This window comes from Oncorhynchus keta, chromosome 2, assembly GCF_023373465.1.
Source record: "Oncorhynchus keta strain PuntledgeMale-10-30-2019 chromosome 2, Oket_V2, whole genome shotgun sequence".
NCBI classification, from domain to species: Eukaryota; Metazoa; Chordata; class Actinopteri; order Salmoniformes; family Salmonidae; genus Oncorhynchus; species Oncorhynchus keta.
In genome coordinates this window covers 78,849,409-78,870,923 of record NC_068422.1, presented here as the reverse complement: position 1 = coordinate 78,870,923, position 21,515 = coordinate 78,849,409, and the positions used below count along the sequence as shown (strand labels likewise).

The 21,515-nt window shown below is 47.2% G+C and overlaps 1 long non-coding RNA gene across 7 annotated transcripts; it reads left to right on the top strand.

Annotated features, from left to right (window-relative positions):
• Nucleotides 1-392: 392 nt before the first annotated feature.
• Nucleotides 393-19,972, top strand: LOC127913166 (uncharacterized). Of its 7 annotated transcripts, XR_008084962.1 has the most exons (5): nucleotides 393-555; nucleotides 7,386-9,426; nucleotides 13,309-13,381; nucleotides 14,034-14,691; nucleotides 18,633-18,846. It is a non-coding gene; the product is annotated as an uncharacterized LOC127913166 (long non-coding RNA). The 7 variants fall into 7 exon arrangements; XR_008084952.1 differs by lacking the exons at nucleotides 13,309-13,381; nucleotides 14,034-14,691; nucleotides 18,633-18,846 and adding exons at nucleotides 18,340-18,412; nucleotides 18,853-19,972 and having other exon boundaries at nucleotides 7,386-10,610; XR_008084954.1 differs by lacking the exons at nucleotides 13,309-13,381; nucleotides 14,034-14,691; nucleotides 18,633-18,846 and adding exons at nucleotides 17,609-18,193; nucleotides 18,413-18,624.
• Nucleotides 19,973-21,515: the final 1,543 nt, after the last annotated feature.

Below are 21,515 nucleotides of genomic sequence, written 5' to 3'. Positions count from 1 at the left end.
GCCTCCAGTATGTGTTAGGAAGAGAGATGAGAGAGAGAATGAGAGAGGAGGAGGAGAGGAAAGACAGAATTCTGCCTCCAGTATGTGTTAGGAAAAGAGATGAGAGAGAGAACGAGAGAGGTGGAGGGGAGGAAAGACAGAATTCTGCCTCAGAATGTGTTAGGAAGAGAGATGAGAGAGAGAACAAGAGAGGTGGAGGAGAGGAAAGACAGAATTCTGCCTCCAGTACGTGTTAGGAAGAGAGATGAGAGAGAGAACGAGAGAGGTGGAGGAGAGGAAAGACAGAATTCTGCCTCCAGTATGTGTTAGGAAGAGAGATGAGAGAGAGAACGAGAGAGGTGGAGGGGAGAAAGACAGAATTCTGCCTCAGAATGTGTTAGGAAGAGAGATGAGAGAGATAATGAGATAGCTGGAGGAGAGGAAAGACAGAATTCTGCCTCCAGTATGTGTTAGGAAGAGAGATGAGAGAGAGAACGAGAGAGGTGGAGGAGAGGAAAGACAGAATTCTGCCTCCAGTATGTCTTAGGAAGAGAGATGAGAGAGAGAACGAGAGAGGTGGAGGAGAGGAAAGACAGAATTCTGCCTCCAGTATGTTTAGGAAGAGAGATGAGAGAGAGAATGAGAGAGGTGGAGGAGAGGAAAGACAGAATTCTGCCTCCAGTATGTGTTAGGAAGAGAGATGAGAGAGAGAACGAGAGAGGTGGAGGAGAGGAAAGACAGAATTCTGCCTCCAGAATGTGTTAGGAAGAGAGATGAGAGAGAGAACGAGAGAGGTGGAGGAGAGGAAAGACAGAATTCTGCCTCCAGTATGTGTTAGGAAGAGAGATGAGAGAGAGAACGAGAGAGGTGGAGGGGAGGAAAGACAGAATTCTGCCTCCAGAATGTGTTAGGAAGAGAGATGAGAGAGATAATGAGATAGCTGGAGGAGAGGAAAGACAGAATTCTGCCTCCAGTATGTGTTAGGAAGAGAGATGAGAGAGAGAACGAGAGAGGTGGAGGAGAGGAAAGACAGAATTCTGCCTCCAGTATGTCTTAGGAAGAGAGATGAGAGAGAGAACGAGAGAGGTGGAGGAGAGGAAAGACAGAATTCTGCCTCCAGTATGTGTTAGGAAGAGAGATGAGAGAGAGAATGAGAGAGGTGGAGGAGAGGAAAGACAGAATTCTGCCTCCAGTATGTGTTAGGAAGAGAGATGAGAGAGAGAATGAGAGAGGTGGAGGAGAGGAAAGACAGAATTCTGCCTCCAGTATGTGTTAGGAAGAGAGATGAGAGAGAGAACGAGAGAGGTGGAGGAGAGGAAAGACAGAATTCTGCCTCCAGTATGTGTTAGGAAGAGAGATGAGAGAGAGAACGAGAGAGATGGAGAGAGGAAATACAGAATTCGGCCTCCAGTATGTGTTAGGAAGAGAGATGAGAGAGAGAACGAGAGAGGTGGAGGAGAGGAAAGACAGAATTCTGCCTCAGTATGTGTTAGGAAGAGAGATGAGTGAGAGAACGAGAGAGGTGGAGGAGAGGAAAGACAGAATTCTGCCTCCAGTATGTGTTAGGAAGAGAGATGAGAGAGAGAACGAGAGAGGTGGAGGAGAGGAAAGACAGAATTCTGCCTCCAGTATGTGTTAGGAAGAGAGATGAGAGAGAGAACGAGAGAGGTGGAGGAGAGGAAAGAAAGAATTCTGCCTCCAGTATGTGTTAGGAAGAGAGATGAGAGAGAGAACGAGAGAGGTGGAGGAGAGGAAAGACATCATTCGGCCTCCAGTATGTGTTAGGAAGAGAGATGAGAGAGAGAACGAGAGAGGTGGAGGAGAGGAAAGACAGAATTCTGCCTCCAGTATGTGTTAGGAAGAGAGATGAGAGAGAGAACGAGAGAGGTGGAGGAGAGGAAAGACAGAATTCTGCCTCCAGTATGTGTTAGGAAGAGAGATGAGAGAGAGAACGAGAGAGGTGGAGGAGAGGAAAGACAGAATTCTGCCTCCAGTATGTGTTAGGAAGAGAGATGAGAGAGAGAACGAGAGAGGTGGAGGAGAGGAAAGACAGAATTCTGCCTCCAGTATGTGTTAGGAAGAGAGATGAGAGAGAGAACGAGAGAGGTGGAGGAGAGGAAAGACAGAATTCTGCCTCCAGTATGTGTTAGGAAGAGAGATGAGAGAGAGAACGAGAGAGGTGGAGGAGAGGAAAGACAGAATTCTGCCTCCAGTATGTGTTAGGAAGAGAGATGAGAGAGAGAACGAGAGAGGTGGAGGAGAGGAAAGACAGAATTCTGCCTCCAGTATGTGTTAGGAAGAGAGATGAGAGAGAGAATGAGAGAGGTGGAGGAGAGGAAAGACAGAATTCTGCCTCCAGTATGTGTTAGGAAAGAGATGAGAGAGAGAACGAGAGAGGTGGAGGAGGAAAGACAGAATTCTGCCTCCAGAATGTGTTAGGAAGAGAGATGAGAGAGAGAACAAGAGAGGTGGAGGAGAGGAAAGACAGAATTCTGCCTCCAGTACATGTTAGGAAGAGAGATGAGAGAGAGAACGAGAGAGGTGGAGGAGAGGAAAGACAGAATTCTGCCTCCAGTATGTGTTAGGAAGAGAGATGAGAGAGAGAACGAGAGAGGTGGAGGGAGGAAAGACAGAATTCTGCCTCAGAATGTGTTAGGAAGAGAGATGAGAGAGATAATGAGATAGCTGGAGGAGAGGAAAGACAGAATTCTGCCTCCAGTATGTGTTAGGAAGAGAGATGAGAGAGAGAATGAGAGAGGTGGAGGAGAGGAAAGACAGAATTCTGCCTCCAGTATGTGTTAGGAAGAGAGATGAGAGAGAGAACGAGAGAGGTGGAGGAGGAAAGACAGAATTCTGCCTCCAGTATGTGTTAGGAAGAGAGATGAGAGAGAGAACGAGAGAGGGAGGAGGAAAGACAGAATTCTGCCTCCAGTATGTGTTAGGAAGAGAGATGAGAGAGAGAACGAGAGAGGTGGAGGAGAGGAAAGACAGAATTCTGCCTCCAGTATGTGTTAGGAAGAGAGATGAGAGAGAGAACGAGAGAGGTGGAGGAGAGGAAAGACAGAATTCTGCCTACAGTATGTGTTAGGAAGAAAGATGAGAGAGAGAACAAGAGAGGTGGAGGAGAGGAAAGACCGAATTCTACCTCAGAATGTGTTAGGAAGTAAGATGAGAGAGAACGAGAGAGGTGGAGAAGAGGAAAGACAGAATTCTGCCTCCAGTATGTGTTAGGAAGAGAGATGAGAGAGAGAACGAGAGAGGTGGAGGAGAGGAAAGACAGAATTCTGCCTCCAGTATGTGTTAGGAAGAGAGATGAGAGAGAGAACGAGAGAGGTGGAGGAGAGGAAAGACAGAATTCTGCCTCCAGTATGTGTTAGGAAGAGAGATGAGAGAGAGATGAGAGAGAGATGGAGGAGAGGAAAGACAGAATTCTGCCTCCAGTATGTGTTAGGAAGAGAGATGGTTGAGAGATGAGAGAGAGATGAGAGAGAGAACGAGAGACATGAGAGAGAGAGAAAGATGAGAGAGGAAAGACAGAATTCTGCCTCCAGTATGTGTTAGGAAGAGAGATGAGAGAGAGAACGAGAGAGGTGGAGGAGAGGAAAGACAGAATTCTGCCTCCAGTATGTGTTAGGAAGAGAGATGAGAGAGAGAACGAGAGAGGTGGAGGAGAGGAAAGACAGAATTCTGCCTCCAGAATGTGTTAGGAAGAGAGATGAGAGAGAGAACGAGAGAGGTGGAGGAGAGGAAAGACAGAATTCTGCCTCCAGTATGTGTTAGGAAGAGAGATGAGAGAGAGAACGAGAGAGGTTGAGGAGAGGAAAGACAGAATTCTGCCTCCAGTATGTGTTAGGAAGAGAGATGAGAGAGAGAATGAGAGAGGTGGAGGAGGAAAGACAGAATTCTGCCTCCAGAATGTGTTAGGAAGAGAGATGAGAGAGAGAATGAGAGAGGCTGGACGAGAGGAAAGACAGAATTCTGCCTCCAGTATGTGTTAGGAAGAGAGATGAGAAAATAGAACGAGAGAGGTGGAGGAGAGGAAAGACAGAATTCTGTCTCCAGTATGTGTTAGGAAGAGAGATGAGAGAGAGAACGAGAGAGGTGGAGGAGAGGAAAGACAGAATTCTGCCTCCAGTATGTGTTAGGAAGAGAGATGAGAGAGAGAATGAGAGAGGTGGAGGAGAGGAAAGACAGAATTCTGCCTCCAGTATGTGTTAGGAAGAGAGATGAGAGAGAGAACGAGAGAGTGGAGGAGAGGAAAGACAGAATTCTGCCTCCAGAGATGTGTTAGGAAGAGAGATGAGAGAGAGAACGAGAGAGGTGGAGGGGAGGAAAGACAGAATTCTGCCTCCAGAATGTGTTAGGAAGAGAGATGAGAGAGAGAATGAGAGAGCTGGACGAGAGGAAAGACAGAATTCTGCCTCCAGTATGTGTTAGGAAGAGAGATGAGAGAGAGACGAGAGAGGTGGAGGAGAGGAAAGACAGAATTCTGCCTCCAGTATGTGTTAGGAAGAGAGATGAGAGAGAGAACGAGAGAGGTGGAGGAGAGGAAAGACAGAATTCTGCCTCCAGTATGTGTTAGGAAGAGAGATGAGAGAGAGAACGAGAGAGGTGGAGGAGAGGAAAGACAGAATTATGCCTCCAGTATGTGTTAGGAAGAGAGATGAGAGAGAGAAACGAGAGAGGTGGAGGAGAGGAAAGACAGAATCTGCCTCCAGTATGTGTTAGGAAGAGAGATGAGAGAGAGAACGAGAGAGGTGGAGGAGAGGAAAGACAGAATTCTGCCTCCAGTATGTGTTAGGAAGAGAGATGAGAGAGAGAACGAGAGAGATGGAGGAGAGGAAAGACAGAATTCTGCCTCAGTATGTGTTAGGAAGAGAGATGAGAGAGAGAGAACGAGAGAGGCGGAGGAAAAGACAGAATTAGTATGTGTTAGGAAGAGAGATGAGAGAGAGAACGAGAGAGGTGGAGGAGAGGAAAGACATAATTCTGCCTCCAGTATGTGTTAGGAAAAGAGATGAGAGAGAGAACGAGAGAGGTGGAGGAGAGGAAAGACATATTTCTGCCTCCAGTATGTGTTAGGAAGAGAGATGAGAGAGAGAACGAGAGAGGTGTAGGAGAGGAAAGACAGAATTCTGCCTACAGTATGTGTTAGGAAGAAAGATGAGAGAGAGAACGAGAGAGGTGGAGGAGAGGAAAGACCGAATTCTGCCTCCAGAATGTGTTAGGAAGTAAGATGAGAGAGAGAACGAGAGAGGTGGAGGAGAGGAAAGACAGAATTCTGCCTCCAGTATGTGTTAGGAAGAGAGATGAGAGAGAGAACGAGAGAGGTGGAGGAGAGGAAAGACAGAATTCTGCCTCCAGTATGTGTTAGGAAGAGAGATGAGAGAGAGAATGAGAGAGGTGGAGGAGAGGAAAGACAGAATTCTGCCTCCAGAATGTGTTAGGAAGAGAGATGAGAGAGAGAACGAGAGAGGTGGAGGAGAGGAAAGACAGAATTCTGCCTCCAGTATGTGTTAGGAAGAGAGATGAGAGAGAGAACGAGAGAGGTGGAGGAGAGGAAAGACAGAATTCTGCCTCCAGTATGTGTTAGGAAGAGAGATGAGAGAGAGAACGAGAGAGGTGGAGGAGAGGAAAGACATAATTCTGCCTCCAGTATGTGTTAGGAAGAGAGATGAGAGAGAGAACAAGAGAGGTGGAGGAGAGGAAAGACAGAATTCTGCCTCAGTATGTGTTAGGAAGAGAGATGAGAGAGATGAGAGAGAGATGGAGGAGAGGAAATACATAATTCTGCCTCCAGTATGTGTCAGGAAGAGAGATGAGAGAGAGAACGAGAGAGGTGGAGGAGAGGAAAGACATAATTCTGCCTCCAGTATGTGTTAGGAAGAGAGATTAGAGAGAGGACGAGAGAGGTGGAGGAGAGGAAAGACATATTTCTGCCTCCAGTATGTGTTAGGAAGAGAGATGAGAGAGAGAACGAGAGAGGTGGAGGAGAGGAAAGACAGAATTCTGCCTCCAGTATGTGTTAGGAAGAGAGATGAGAGAGAGAATGAGAGAGGTGGAGGAGAGGAAAGACAGAATTCTGCCTCCAGTATGTGTTAGGAAGAGAGATGAGAGAGAACGAGAGAGGTGGAGGAGAGGAAAGACAGAATTCTGCCTCCAGTATGTGTTAGGAAGAGAGATGAGAGAGAGAACGAGAGAGGCGGAGGAAAGACAGAATTCTGCCTCCAGTATGTGTTAGGAAGAGAGATGAGAGAGAGAACGAGAGAGGTGGAGGAGAGGAAAGACATATTTCTGCCTCCAGTATGTGTTAGGAAGAGAGATGAGAGAGAGAACGAGAGAGGTGTAGGAGAGGAAAGACAGAATTCTGCCTACAGTATGTGTTAGGAAGAAAGATGAGAGAGAGAACAAGAGAGGTGGAGGAGAGGAAAGACCGAATTCTACCTCCAGAATGTGTTAGGAAGTAAGATGAGAGAGAGAACGAGAGAGGTGGAGAAGAGGAAAGACAGAATTCTGCCTCCAGTATGTGTTAGGAAGAGAGATGAGAGAGAGAACGAGAGAGGTGGAGGAGAGGAAAGACAGAATTCTGCCTCCAGTATGTGTTAGGAAGAGAGATGAGAGAGAGAACGAGAGAGGTGGAGGAGAGGAAAGACAGAATTCTGCCTCCAGTATGTGTTAGGAAGAGAGATGAGAGAGAGATGAGAGAGAGATGGAGGAGAGGAAAGACAGAATTCTGCCTCCAGTATGTGTTAGGAAGAGAGATGGTTGAGAGATGAGAGAGAGATGAGAGAGAGAACGAGAGACATGAGAGAGAACGAGAAAGATGAGAGAGGAAAGACAGAATTCTGCCTCCAGTATGTGTTAGGAAGAGAGATGAGAGAGAGAACGAGAGAGGTGGAGGAGAGGAAAGACAGAATTCTGTCTCCAGTATGTGTTAGGAAGAGAGATGAGAGAGAGAACGAGAGAGGTGGAGGGGAGGAAAGACAGAATTCTGCCTCCAGAATGTGTTAGGAAGAGAGATGAGAGAGAGAACGAGAGAGGTGGAGGAGAGGAAAGACAGAATTCTGCCTCCAGTATGTGTTAGGAAGAGAGATGAGAGAGAGAACGAGAGAGGTGGAGGAGAGGAAAGACAGAATTCTGCCTCCAGTATGTGTTAGGAAGAGAGATGAGAGAGAGAATGAGAGAGGTGGAGGGGAGGAAAGACAGAATTCTGCCTCCAGAATGTGTTAGGAAGAGAGATGAGAGAGAGAATGAGAGAGCTGGACGAGAGGAAAGACAGAATTCTGCCTCCAGTATGTGTTAGGAAGAGAGATGAGAAAATAGAATGAGAGAGGTGGAGGAGAGGAAAGACAGAATTCTGTCTCCAGTATGTGTTAGGAAGAGAGATGAGAGAGAGAACGAGAGAGGTGGAGGAGAGGAAAGACAGAATTCTGCCTCCAGTATGTGTTAGGAAGAGAGATGAGAGAGAGAATGAGAGAGGTGGAGGAGAGGAAAGACAGAATTCTGCCTCCAGTATGTGTTAGGAAGAGAGATGAGAGAGAGAACGAGAGAGGTGGAGGAGAGGAAAGACAGAATTCTGCCTCCAGTATGTGTTAGGAAGAGAGATGAGAGAGAGAACGAGAGAGGTGGAGGGGAGGAAAGACAGAATTCTGCCTCCAGAATGTGTTAGGAAGAGAGATGAGAGAGAGAATGAGAGAGCTGGACGAGAGGAAAGACAGAATTCTGCCTCCAGTATGTGTTAGGAAGAGAGATGAGAGAGAGAACGAGAGAGGTGGAGGAGAGGAAAGACAGAATTCTGCCTCCAGTATGTGTTAGGAAGAGAGATGAGAGAGAGAACGAGAGAGGTGGAGGAGAGGAAAGACAGAATTCTGCCTCCAGTATGTGTTAGGAAGAGAGATGAGAGAGAGAATGAGAGAGGTGGAGGAGAGGAAAGACAGAATTATGCCTCCAGTATGTGTTAGGAAGAGAGATGAGAGAGAGAACGAGAGAGGTGGAGGAGAGGAAAGACAGAAGTCTGCCTCCAGTATGTGTTAGGAGGAGAGATGAGAGAGAGAACGAGAGAGGTGGAGGAGAGGAAAGACAGAATTCTGCCTCCAGTATGTGTTAGGAAGAGAGATGAGAGAGAGATGAGAGAGAGATGGAGGAGAGGAAAGACAGAATTCTGCCTCCAGTATGTGTTAGGAAGAGAGATGAGAGAGAGAACGAGAGAGGCGGAGGAAAGACAGAATTGTGCCTCCAGTATGTGTTAGGAAGAGAGATGAGAGAGAGAACGAGAGAGGTGGAGGAGAGGAAAGACATAATTCTGCCTCCAGTATGTGTTAGGAAAAGAGATGAGAGAGAGAACGAGAGAGGTGGAGGAGAGGAAAGACATATTTCTGCCTCCAGTATGTGTTAGGAAGAGAGATGAGAGAGAGAACGAGAGAGGTGTAGGAGAGGAAAGACAGAATTCTGCCTACAGTATGTGTTAGGAAGAAAGATGAGAGAGAGAACGAGAGAGGTGGAGGAGAGGAAAGACCGAATTCTGCCTCCAGAATGTGTTAGGAAGTAAGATGAGAGAGAGAACGAGAGAGGTGGAGGAGAGGAAAGACAGAATTCTGCCTCCAGTATGTGTTAGGAAGAGAGATGAGAGAGAGAACGAGAGAGGTGGAGGAGAGGAAAGACAGAATTCTGCCTCCAGTATGTGTTAGGAAGAGAGATGAGAGAGAGAATGAGAGAGGTGGAGGAGAGGAAAGACAGAATTCTGCCTCCAGAATGTGTTAGGAAGAGAGATGAGAGAGAGAACGAGAGAGGTGGAGGAGAGGAAAGACAGAATTCTGCCTCCAGTATGTGTTAGGAAGAGAGATGAGAGAGAGAACGAGAGAGGTGGAGGAGAGGAAAGACAGAATTCTGCCTCCAGTATGTGTTAGGAAGAGAGATGAGAGAGAGAACGAGAGAGGTGGAGGAGAGGAAAGACATAATTCTGCCTCCAGTATGTGTTAGGAAGAGAGATGAGAGAGAGAACAAGAGAGGTGGAGGAGAGGAAAGACAGAATTCTGCCTCCAGTATGTGTTAGGAAGAGAGATGCGAGAGAGATGAGAGAGAGATGGAGGAGAGGAAATACATAATTCTGCCTCCAGTATGTGTCAGGAAGAGAGATGAGAGAGAGAACGAGAGAGGTGGAGGAGAGGAAAGACATAATTCTGCCTCCAGTATGTGTTAGGAAGAGAGATTAGAGAGAGGACGAGAGAGGCGGAGGAGAGGAAAGACATATTTCTGCCTCCAGTATGTGTTAGGAAGAGAGATGAGAGAGAGAACGAGAGAGGTGGAGGAGAGGAAAGACAGAATTCTGCCTCCAGAATGTGTTAGGAAGAGAGATGAGAGAGAGAACGAGAGAGGTGGAGGAGAGGAAAGACAGAATTCTGCCTCCAGTATGTGTTAGGAAGAAAGATGAGAGAGAGAACGAGAGAGGTGGAGGAGAGGAAAGACAGAATTCTGCCTCCAGTATGTGTTAGGAAGAGAGATGAGAGAGAGAATGAGAGATGTGGAGGAGAGGAAAGACAGAATTCTGCCTCCAGTATGTGTTAGGAAGAGAGATGGTTGAGAGATGAGAGAGAGATGAGAGAGAGAACGAGAGAGATGAGAGAGAACGAGAAAGATGAGAGAGAGAACGAGAGAGATGAGAGAGAGAACGAGAGAGATGAGAGAGATGAGAGAGAGAACGAGAGAGGTGGAGGAGAGGAAAGACAGAATTCTGCCTCCAGTATGTGTTAGGAAGAGAGATGAGAGAGAGAACGAGAGAGGTGGAGGAGAGGAAAGACAGAATTCTGCCTCCAGTATGTGTTAGGAAGAGAGATGGTTGAGAGATGAGAGAGAGAACGAGAGAGATGAGAGAGAACGAGAAAGATGAGAGAGAGAACGAGAGAGGTGGAGGAGAGGAAAGACAGAATTCTGCCTCCAGTATGTGTTAGGAAGAGAGATGAGAGAGAGATGAGAGAGAGATGGAGGAGAGGAAAGACAGAATTCTGCCTCCAGTATGTGTTAGGAAGAGAGATGAGAGAGAGAACGAGAGAGGCGGAGGAAAGACAGAATTGTGCCTCCAGTATGTGTTAGGAAAAGAGAGATGAGAGAGAGAACGAGAGAGGTGGAGGAGAGGAAAGACATAATTCTGCCTCCAGTATGTGTTAGGAAAAGAGATGAGAGAGAGAACGAGAGAGGTGGAGGAGAGGAAAGACATATTTCTGCCTCCAGTATGTGTTAGGAAGAGAGATGAGAGAGAGAACGAGAGAGGTGTAGGAGAGGAAAGACAGAATTCTGCCTACAGTATGTGTTAGGAAGAAAGATGAGAGAGAGAACGAGAGAGGTGGAGGAGAGGAAAGACCGAATTCTGCCTCCAGAATGTGTTAGGAAGTAAGATGAGAGAGAGAACGAGAGAGGTGGAGGAGAGGAAAGACAGAATTCTGCCTCCAGTATGTGTTAGGAAGAGAGATGAGAGAGAGAACGAGAGAGGTGGAGGAGAGGAAAGACAGAATTCTGCCTCCAGTATGTGTTAGGAAGAGAGATGAGAGAGAGAATGAGAGAGGTGGAGGAGAGGAAAGACAGAATTCTGCCTCCAGAATGTGTTAGGAAGAGAGATGAGAGAGAGAACGAGAGAGGTGGAGGAGAGGAAAGACAGAATTCTGCCTCCAGTATGTGTTAGGAAGAGAGATGAGAGAGAGAACGAGAGAGGTGGAGGAGAGGAAAGACATAATTCTGCCTCCAGTATGTGTTAGGAAGAGAGATTAGAGAGAGGACGAGAGAGGCGGAGGAGAGGAAAGACATATTTCTGCCTCCAGAATGTGTTAGGAAGAGAGATGAGAGAGAGAACGAGAGAGGTGGAGGAGAGGAAAGACAGAATTCTGCCTCCAGAATGTGTTAGGAAGAGAGATGAGAGAGAGAACGAGAGAGGTGGAGGAGAGGAAAGACAGAATTCTGCCTCCAGTATGTGTTAGGAAGAGAGATGAGAGAGAGAACGAGAGAGGTGAAGGAGAGGAAAGACAGAATTCTGCCTCCAGTATGTGTTAGGAAGAGAGATGAGAGAGAGATGAGAGAGAGGTGGAGGAGAGGAAAGACAGAATTCTGCCTCCAGTATGTGTTAGGAAGAGAGATGAGAGAGAGAACGAGAGAGGTGGAGGAGAGGAAAGACAGAATTCTGCCTCCAGTATGTGTTAGGAAGAGAGATGAGAGAGAGATGAGAGAGAGATGGAGGAGAGGAAAGACAGAGTTCTGCCTCCAGTATGTGTTAGGAACAGAGATGAGAGAGAGAACGAGAGAGGCGGAGGAAAGACAGAATTCTGCCTCCAGTATGTGTTAGGAAGAGAGATGAGAGAGAGAACGAGAGAGGTGGAGGAGAGGAAAGACATAATTCTGCCTCCAGTATGTGTTAGGAAGAAAGATGAGAGAGAGAACGAGAGAGGTGGAGGAGAGGAAAGACCGAATTCTGCCTCAAGAATGTGTTAGGAAGTAAGATGAGAGAGAGAACGAGAGAGGTGGAGGAGAGGAAAGACAGAATTCTGCCTCCAGTATGTGTTAGGAAGAGAGATGAGAGAGAGAACGAGAGAGGTGGAGGAGAGGAAAGACAGAATTCTGCCTCCAGTATGTGTTAGGAAGAGAGATGAGAGAGAGAACGAGAGAGGTGGAGGAGAGGAAAGACAGAATTCTGCCTCCAGAATGTGTTAGGAAGAGAGATGAGAGAGAGAACGAGAGAGGTGGAGGAGAGGAAAGACAGAATTCTGCCTCCAGTATGTGTTAGTAAGAGAGATGAGAGAGAGAACGAGAGAGGTTGAGGAGAGGAAAGACAGAATTCTGCCTCCAGTATGTGTTAGGAAGAAAGATGAGAGAGAGAACGAGAGAGGTGGAGGAGAGGAAAGACAGAATTCTGCCTCCAGTATGTGTTAGGAAGAGAGATGAGAGAGGGATGAGAGAGAGATGGAGGAGAGGAAAGACAGAATTCTGCCTCCAGTATGTGTTCGGAAGAGAGAGATGAGAGAGAGAACAAGAGAGGCGGAGGAGAGGAAAGACAGAATTCTGCCTCCAGTATTTGTTAGGAAGAGAGATGAGAGAGAGAACGAGAGAGGTGTAGGAGAGGAAAGACAGAATTCTGCCTACAGTATGTGTTAGGAAGAAAGATGAGAGAGAGAACGAGAGAGGTGGAGGAGAGGAAAGACCGAATTCTGCCTCCAGAATGTGTTAGGAAGTAAGATGAGATAGAGAACGAGAGAGGTGGAGGAGAGGAAAGACAGAATTCTGCCTCCAGTATGTGTTAGGAAGAGAGATGAGAGAGAGAACGAGAGAGGTGGAGGAGAGGAAAGACAGAATTCTGCCTCCAGTATGTGTTAGGAAGAGAGATGAGAGAGAGAACGAGAGAGGTGGAGGAGAGGAAAGACATAATTCTGCCTCCAGTATGTGTTAGGAAGAGAGATTAGAGAGAGGACGAGAGAGGCTGAGGAGAGGAAAGACATATTTCTGCCTCCAGAATGTGTTAGGAAGAGAGATGAGAGAGAGAACGAGAGAGGTGGAGGAGAGGAAAGACAGAATTCTGCCTCCAGAATGTGTTAGGAAGAGAGACGAGAGAGAGAACGAGAGAGGTGGAGGAGAGGAAAGACAGAATTCTGCCTCCAGTATGTGTTAGGAAGAGAGATGAGAGAGAGAACGAGAGAGGTGAAGGAGAGGAATGACAGAATTCTGCCTCCAGTATGTGTTAGGAAGAGAGATGAGAGAGAGATGAGAGAGAGGTGGAGGAGAGGAAAGACAGAATTCTGCCTCCAGTATGTGTTAGGAAGAGAGATGAGAGAGAGAACGAGAGAGGTGGAGGAGAGGAAAGACAGAATTCTGCCTCCAGTATGTGTTAGGAAGAGAGATGAGAGAGAGATGAGAGAGAGATGGAGGAGAGGAAAGACAGAGTTCTGCCTCCAGTATGTGTTAGGAACAGAGATGAGAGAGAGAACGAGAGAGGCGGAGGAAAGACAGAATTCTGCCTCCAGTATGTGTTAGGAAGAGAGATGAGAGAGAGAACGAGAGAGGTGGAGGAGAGGAAAGACATAATTCTGCCTCCAGTATGTGTTAGGAAGAAAGATGAGAGAGAGAACGAGAGAGGTGGAGGAGAGGAAAGACCGAATTCTGCTTCAAGAATGTGTTAGGAAGTAAGATGAGAGAGAGAACGAGAGAGGTGGAGGAGAGGAAAGACAGAATTCTGCCTCCAGTATGTGTTAGGAAGAGAGATGAGAGAGAGAACGAGAGAGGTGGAGGAGAGGAAAGACAGAATTCTGCCTCCAGTATGTGTTAGGAAGAGAGATGAGAGAGAGAACGAGAGAGGTGGAGGAGAGGAAAGACAGAATTCTGCCTCCAGAATGTGTTAGGAAGAGAGATGAGAGAGAGAACGAGAGAGGTGGAGGAGAGGAAAGACAGAATTCTGCCTCCAGTATGTGTTAGGAAGAGAGATGAGAGAGAGAACGAGAGAGGTGGAGGAGAGGAAAGACAGAATTCTGCCTCCAGAATGTGTTAGGAAGAGAGATGAGAGAGAGATGAGAGAGAGATGGAGGAGAGGAAAGACAGAGTTCTGCCTCCAGTATGTGTTAGGAACAGAGATGAGAGAGAGAACGAGAGAGGCGGAGGAAAGACAGAATTCTGCCTCCAGTATGTGTTAGGAAGAGAGATGAGAGAGAGAACGAGAGAGGTGGAGGAGAGGAAAGACATAATTCTGCCTCCAGTATGTGTTAGGAAGAAAGATGAGAGAGAGAACGAGAGAGGTGGAGGAGAGGAAAGACCGAATTCTGCCTCAAGAATGTGTTAGGAAGTAAGATGAGAGAGAGAACGAGAGAGGTGGAGGAGAGGAAAGACAGAATTCTGCCTCCAGTATGTGTTAGGAAGAGAGATGAGAGAGAGAACGAGAGAGGTGGAGGAGAGGAAAGACAGAATTCTGCCTCCAGTATGTGTTAGGAAGAGAGATGAGAGAGAGAACGAGAGAGGTGGAGGAGAGGAAAGACAGAATTCTGCCTCAGAATGTGTTAGGAAGAGAGATGAGAGAGAGAACGAGAGAGGTGGAGGAGAGGAAAGACAGAATTCTGCCTCCAGTATGTGTTAGTAAGAGAGATGAGAGAGAGAACGAGAGAGGTTGAGGAGAGGAAAGACAGAATTCTGCCTCCAGTATGTGTTAGGAAGAAAGATGAGAGAGAGAACGAGAGAGGTGGAGGAGAGGAAAGACAGAATTCTGCCTCCAGTATGTGTTAGGAAGAGAGATGAGAGAGGGATGAGAGAGAGATGGAGGAGAGGAAAGACAGAATTCTGCCTCCAGTATGTGTTCGGAAGAGAGATGAGAGAGAGAACAAGAGAGGCGGAGGAGAGGAAAGACAGAATTCTGCCTCCAGTATTTGTTAGGAAGAGAGATGAGAGAGAGAACGAGAGAGGTGTAGGAGAGGAAAGACAGAATTCTGCCTACAGTATGTGTTAGGAAGAAAGATGAGAGAGAGAACGAGAGAGGTGGAGGAGAGGAAAGACCGAATTCTGCCTCCAGAATGTGTTAGGAAGTAAGATGAGATAGAGAACGAGAGAGGTGGAGGAGAGGAAAGACAGAATTCTGCCTCCAGTATGTGTTAGGAAGAGAGATGAGAGAGAGAACGAGAGAGGTGGAGGAGAGGAAAGACAGAATTCTGCCTCCAGTATGTGTTAGGAAGAGAGATGAGAGAGAGAACGAGAGAGGTGGAGGAGAGGAAAGACATAATTCTGCCTCCAGTATGTGTTAGGAAGAGAGATTAGAGAGAGGACGAGAGAGGCTGAGGAGAGGAAAGACATATTTCTGCCTCCAGAATGTGTTAGGAAGAGAGATGAGAGAGAGAACGAGAGAGGTGGAGGAGAGGAAAGACAGAATTCTGCCTCCAGAATGTGTTAGGAAGAGAGACGAGAGAGAGAACGAGAGAGGTGGAGGAGAGGAAAGACAGAATTCTGCCTCCAGTATGTGTTAGGAAGAGAGATGAGAGAGAGAACGAGAGAGGTGAAGGAGAGGAATGACAGAATTCTGCCTCCAGTATGTGTTAGGAAGAGAGATGAGAGAGAGATGAGAGAGAGGTGGAGGAGAGGAAAGACAGAATTCTGCCTCCAGTATGTGTTAGGAAGAGAGATGAGAGAGAGAACGAGAGAGGTGGAGGAGAGGAAAGACAGAATTCTGCCTCCAGTATGTGTTAGGAAGAGAGATGAGAGAGAGATGAGAGAGAGATGGAGGAGAGGAAAGACAGAGTTCTGCCTCCAGTATGTGTTAGGAACAGAGATGAGAGAGAGAACGAGAGAGGCGGAGGAAAGACAGAATTCTGCCTCCAGTATGTGTTAGAAGAGAGATGAGAGAGAGAACGAGAGAGGTGGAGGAGAGGAAAGACATAATTCTGCCTCCAGTATGTGTTAGGAAGAAAGATGAGAGAGAGAACGAGAGAGGTGGAGGAGAGGAAAGACCGAATTCTGCTTCAAGAATGTGTTAGGAAGTAAGATGAGAGAGAGAACGAGAGAGGTGGAGGAGAGGAAAGACAGAATTCTGCCTCCAGTATGTGTTAGGAAGAGAGATGAGAGAGAGAACGAGAGAGGTGGAGGAGAGGAAAGACAGAATTCTGCCTCCAGTATGTGTTAGGAAGAGAGATGAGAGAGAGAACGAGAGAGGTGGAGGAGAGGAAAGACAGAATTCTGCCTCCAGAATGTGTTAGGAAGAGAGATGAGAGAGAGAACGAGAGAGGTGGAGGAGAGGAAAGACAGAATTCTGCCTCCAGTATGTGTTAGGAAGAGAGATGAGAGAGAGAACGAGAGAGGTTGAGGAGAGGAAAGACAGAATTCTGCCTCCAGTATGTGTTAGGAAGAAAGATGAGAGAGAGAACGAGAGAGGTGGAGGAGAGGAAAGACAGAATTCTGCCTCCAGTATGTGTTAGGAAGAGAGATGAGAGAGGGATGAGAGAGAGATGGAGGAGAGGAAAGACAGAATTCTGCCTCCAGTATGTGTTCGGAAGAGAGATGAGAGAGAGAACAAGAGAGGCGGAGGAGAGGAAAGACAGAATTCTGCCTCCAGTATTTGTTAGGAAGAGAGATGAGAGAGAGAACGAGAGAGGTGGAGGAGAGGAAAGACAGAATTCTGCCTCCAGTATGTGTTAGGAAGAGAGATGAGAGAGAGATGAGAGAGGTGGAGGAGAGGAAAGACATAATTCTGCCTCCAGTATGTGTTAGGAAGAGTGATGAGAGAGAGAACGAGAGAGGTGGAGGAGAGGAAAGACATATTTTTGCCTCCAGTATGTGTTAGGAAGAGAGATGAGAGAGAGAACGAGAGAGGTTGAGGAGAGGAAAGACAGAATTCTGCCTCCAGTATGTGTTAGGAAGAAAGATGAGAGAGAGAACGAGAGAGGTGGAGGAGAGGAAAGACAGAATTCTGCCTCCAGTATGTGTTAGGAAGAGAGATGAGAGAGGGATGAGAGAGAGATGGAGGAGAGGAAAGACAGAATTCTGCCTCCAGTATGTGTTCGGAAGAGAGATGAGAGAGAGAACAAGAGAGGCGGAGGAGAGGAAAGACAGAATTCTGCCTCCAGTATTTGTTAGGAAGAGAGATGAGAGAGAGAACGAGAGAGGTGGAGGAGAGGAAAGACAGAATTCTGCCTCCAGTATGTGTTAGGAAGAGAGATGAGAGAGAGATGAGAGAGAGATGGAGGAGAGGAAATACAGAATTCGGCCTCCAGTATGTGTTAGGAAGAGAGATGAGAGAGAGAACAAGAGAGGTGGAGGAGAGGAAAGACAGAATTCTGCCTCCAGTATGTGTTAGGAAGAGAGATGAGAGAGAGATGAGAGAGAGATGGAGGAGAGGAAAGACATAATTCTGCCTCCAGTATGTGTTAGGAAGAGAGATTAGAGAGAGGACGAGAGAGGCGGAGGAGAGGAAAGACACATTTCTGCCTCCAGTATGTGTTAGGAAGAGAGATGAGAGAGAGAACGAGAGAGGTGGAGGAGAGGAAAGACAGAATTCTGCCTCCAGAATGTGTTAGGAAGAGAGATGAGAGAGAGAACGAGAGAGGTGGAGGAGAGGAAAGACAGAATTCTGCCTCCAGAATGTGTTAGGAAGAGAGATGAGAGAGAACGAGAGAGGTGGAGGAGAGGAAAGACAGAATTCTGCCTCCAGTATGTGTTCGGAAGAGAGATGAGAGAGAGAACAAGAGAGGCGGAGGAGAGGAAATACAGAATTCTGCCTCCAGTATGTGTTAGGAAGAGAGATGAGAGAGAGAGAGAGAGAGATGGAGGAGAGGAAATACAGAATTCTGCCTCCAGTATGTGTTAGGAAGAGAGATGAGAGAGAGAACGAGAGAGGTGGAGGAGAGGAAAGACATAATTCTGCCTCCAGTATGTGTTAGGAAGAGAGATGAGAGAGAGAACAAGAGAGGTGGAGAGAGGAAAGACAGAATTCTGCCTCCAGTATGTGTTAGGAAGAGAGATGAGAGAGAGATGAGAGAGAGATGGAGGAGAGGAAATACATAATTCTGCCTCCAGTATGTGTCAGGAAGAGAGATGAGAGAGAGAATGAGAGAGGTGGAGGAGAGGAAAGACAGAATTCTGCCTCCAGAATGTGTTAGGAAGAGAGATGAGAGAGAGAACGAGAGAGGTGGAGGAGAGGAAAGACAGAATTCTGCCTCCAGAATGTGTTAGGAAGAGAGATGAGAGAGAGAACGAGAGAGGTGGAGGAGAGGAAAGACAGAATTCTGCCTCCAGAATGTGTTAGGAAGAGAGATGAGAGAGAGAACGAGAGAGGTGGAGGAGAGGAAAGACAGAATTCTGCCTCCAGTATGTGTTAGGAAGAGAGATGAGAGAGAGAACGAGAGAGGTGGAGGAGAGGAAAGACAGAATTCTGCCTCCAGTATGTGTTAGGAAGAGAGATGAGAGAGAGATGAGAGAGAGATGGAGGAGAGGAAAGACAGAATTCTGCCTCCAGTATGTGTTAGGAAGAGAGATGAGAGAGAGAACGAGAGAGGTGGAGGTGAGGAAAGACATAATTCTGCCTCCAGTATGTGTTAGGAAGAGAGATGAGAGAGAGAACGAGAGAGGAGAAGGAGAGGAAAGACAGAATTCTGCCTCCAGTATGTGTTAGGAAGAGAGATGAGAGAGAGAACGAGAGAGGTGGAGGAGAGGAAAGACATAATTCTGCCTCCAGTATGTGTTAGGAAGAGTGATGAGAGAGAGAACGAGAGAGGTGGAGGAGAGGAAAGACATATTTCTGCCTCCAGTATGTGTTAGGAAGAGAGATGAGAGAGAGAACGAGAGAGGTGGAGAAGAGGAAAGACAGAATTCTGCCTCCAGTATGTGTTAGGAAGAAAGATGAGAGAGAGAACGAGAGAGGTGGAGGAGAGGAAAGACAGAATTCTGCCTCCAGTATGTGTTAGGAAGAAAGATGAGAGAGAGAACGAGAGAGGTGGAGGAGAGGAAAGACAGAATTCTGCCTCCAGTATGTGTTCGGAAGAGAGATGAGAGAGAGAACAAGAGAGGCGGAGGAGAGGAAATACAGAATTCTGCCTCCAGTATGTGTTAGGAAGAGAGATGAGAGAGAGATGAGAGAGAGATGGAGGAGAGGAAATACAGAATTCGGCCTCCAGTATGTGTTAGGAAGAGAGATGAGAGAGAGAATGAGAGAGGTGGAGGAGAGGAAAGACATAATTCTGCCTCCAGTATGTGTTAGGAAGAGAGATGAGAGAGAGAACAAGAGAGGTGGAGGAGAGGAAAGACAGAATTCTGCCTCCAGTATGTGTTAGGAAGAGAGATGAGAGAGAGATGAGAGAGAGATGGAGGAGAGGAAATACATAATTCTGCCTCCAGTATGTGTCAGGAAGAGAGATGAGAGAGAGAATGAGAGAGGTGGAGGAGAGGAAAGACAGAATTCTGCCTCCAGAATGTGTTAGGAAGAGAGATGAGAGAGAGAACGAGAGAGGTGGAGGAGAGGAAAGACAGAATTCTGCCTCCAGTATGTGTTAGGAAGAAAGATGAGAGAGAGAACGAGAGAGGTGGAGGAGAGGAAAGACAGAATTCTGCCTCCAGTATGTGTTAGGAAGAGAGATGAGAGAGAGAATGAGAGATGTGGAGGAGAGGAAAGACAGAATTCTGCCTCCAGTATGTGTTAGGAAGAGATATGATTGAGAGATGAGAGAGAGATGAGAGAGAGAACGAGAGAGATGAGAGAGAACGAGAAAGATGAGAGAGAGAACGAGAGAGATGAGAGAGAGAACGAGAGAGATGAGAGAGAGAACGAGAGAGATGAGAGAGAGAACGAGAGAGATGAGAGAGAGAACGAGAGAGGTGGAGGAGAGGAAAGACAGAATTCTGCCTCCAGTATGTGTGAGGAAGAGAGATGAGAGAGAGATGAGAGAGAGATGAGAGAGAGACCGAGAGAGATGAGAGAGAGAACGAGAAAGATGAGAGAGAGAACGAGAGAGATGAGAGAGAGAACTAGAGAGATGAGAGAGAGAACGAGAGAGATGAGAGAGAGACCTAGAGAGGTGGAGGAGAGGAAAGAACACTGAAGGAAGCTTTGTGGTTTTGGAATGTTGATGCAGTGCCACACAATATGCTTCAGATGAATACATTTAGTTGTATATGTGTAATGATGTAGTTCTGACCACATCTACAGAAAAGTATATTCTGGTATAACCTAGGCATTACAATTACAGATGTTGTAGACGTAAAGATAAAATAAAACAATTTAAAAAACTTTATTTTGTGGGTACATTTGTAGTGCAAAAAGGACTACAAAAAGGACTACTCTAAAATGTGATGTTTCTCTGTGAAAAACAAAAACAAATGCAAAGATTTAAAAAATTGGGACCCACTGAATTGTTCCACATATTTAAGTACAGCTATTGTAAAAATGGTTCTCTTCCTGTTGTTGTTTTGAGGAGACAGATTTTGTTCAAGCCTGAGGAAGTGGAATAATTTAAATACAGATGTTTTTCACTGTAAACAGCTGTACCGATCTGGTGAGCCTGGAGAAGAGAAGGGAAGAGAGGCTGGGGAGGAGAGTGGCTGGAGAAGAGAGGGGAAGAGCAGCTGGGGATGAGAGAGAGAGGCTGGAGAAGAGGGGCAGAGAGGCTGGGGATGAGAGAGGCTGGAGAAGAGTGAGTGAAGAGAGGCTGGGGAGGAGAGAGAGAGGCTGGAGAAGAGAGGGGCAGAGAGGCTGGGGATGAGAGAGAGAGGCTGGAGAAGAGTGAGTGAAGAGAGGCTGGGGAGGAGACAGAGGCTGGAGAAGAGAGAGTGAAGAGAGGCTGGGGAGGAGAGAGAGAGAGGCTGGAGAAGAGTAAGTGAAGAGAGGCTGGGGAGGAGACAGAGGCTGGAGAAGAGAGAGTGAAGAGAGGCTGGGGAGGAGACAGAGGCTGGAGAAGAGTGAGTGAAGAGAGGCTGGGGAGGAGACAGAGGCTGGAGAAGAGTGAGTGAAGAGAGAGAGAGGCTGGAGAAGAGTGAGTGAAGAGAGGCTGGGGAGGAGGCAGAGGCTGGAGAAGAGAGAGTGAAGAGAGAGAGAGGCTGGAGAAGAGTGAGTGAAGAGAGAGAGAGGCTGGAGAAGAGAGATTGAAGAGAGAGAGAGGCTGGAGAAGAGAGAGTGAAGAGAGAGAGAGGCTGGAGAAGAGAGAGTGAAGAGAGAGAGAGGGTAGGGATGAGAGAGTGAAGAGAGAGAGAGGCTGGAGAAGAGAGAGTGAAGAGAGAGAGAGGCTGGGGAAGAGAGAGTGAAGAGAGAGAGAGGCTGGAGAAGAGAGAGTGAAGGGAGAGAGAGGCTGGAGAAGAGAGAGTGAAGGGAGAGAGAGGCTGGAGAAGAGAGAGTGAAGAGAGAGAGAGGCTGGAGAAGAGAGAGTGAAGAGAGAGAGAGGCTGGAGAAGTGAGAGTGAAGAGAGAGAGAGGCTGGAGAAGAGAGAGTGAAGGGAGAGAGAGGCTGGAGAAGAGAGAGAAGAGAGAGAGAGGCTGGAGAAGAGAGAGTGAAGAGAGAGAGAGGCTGGAGAAGAGAGAGTGAAGAGAGAGAGAGCCTGGAGAAGAGAGAGTGAAGAGAGAGAGAGGCTGGAGAAGAGAGAGTGAAGAGAGAGAGAGGCTGGAGAAGAGAGAGTGAAGAGAGAGAGAGGCTGGAGAAGAGAGAGTGAAGAGAGAGAGAGGCTGGAGGAGAGAGAGTGAAGAGAGAGAGAGGCTGGAGAAGAGAGAGTGAAGAGAGAGAGAGGCTGGAGAAGAGAGAGTGAAGAGAGAGAGAGGCTGGAGAAGAGTGAAGAGAGAGAGAGAGGCTGGAGAAGAGTGAAGAGAGAGAGAGGCTGGAGAAGAGAGAGTGAAGAGAGAGAGAGGCTGGAGAAGAGTGAAGAGAGAGAGAGAGGCTGGAGAAGAGTGAAGAGAGAGAGAGAGGGTAGGGTTGTTTTTCAGCCCTGGGTGTGGCGGCACGGCACATTACAAGCCTCATATACTGTAAAAAAAAACATGTCTTTCCCGAGGAAAATCCTACATCTATGTTGAAGATTAATTTTAGATCCAAGGACATGTTCCCATGTTGAGGCGTT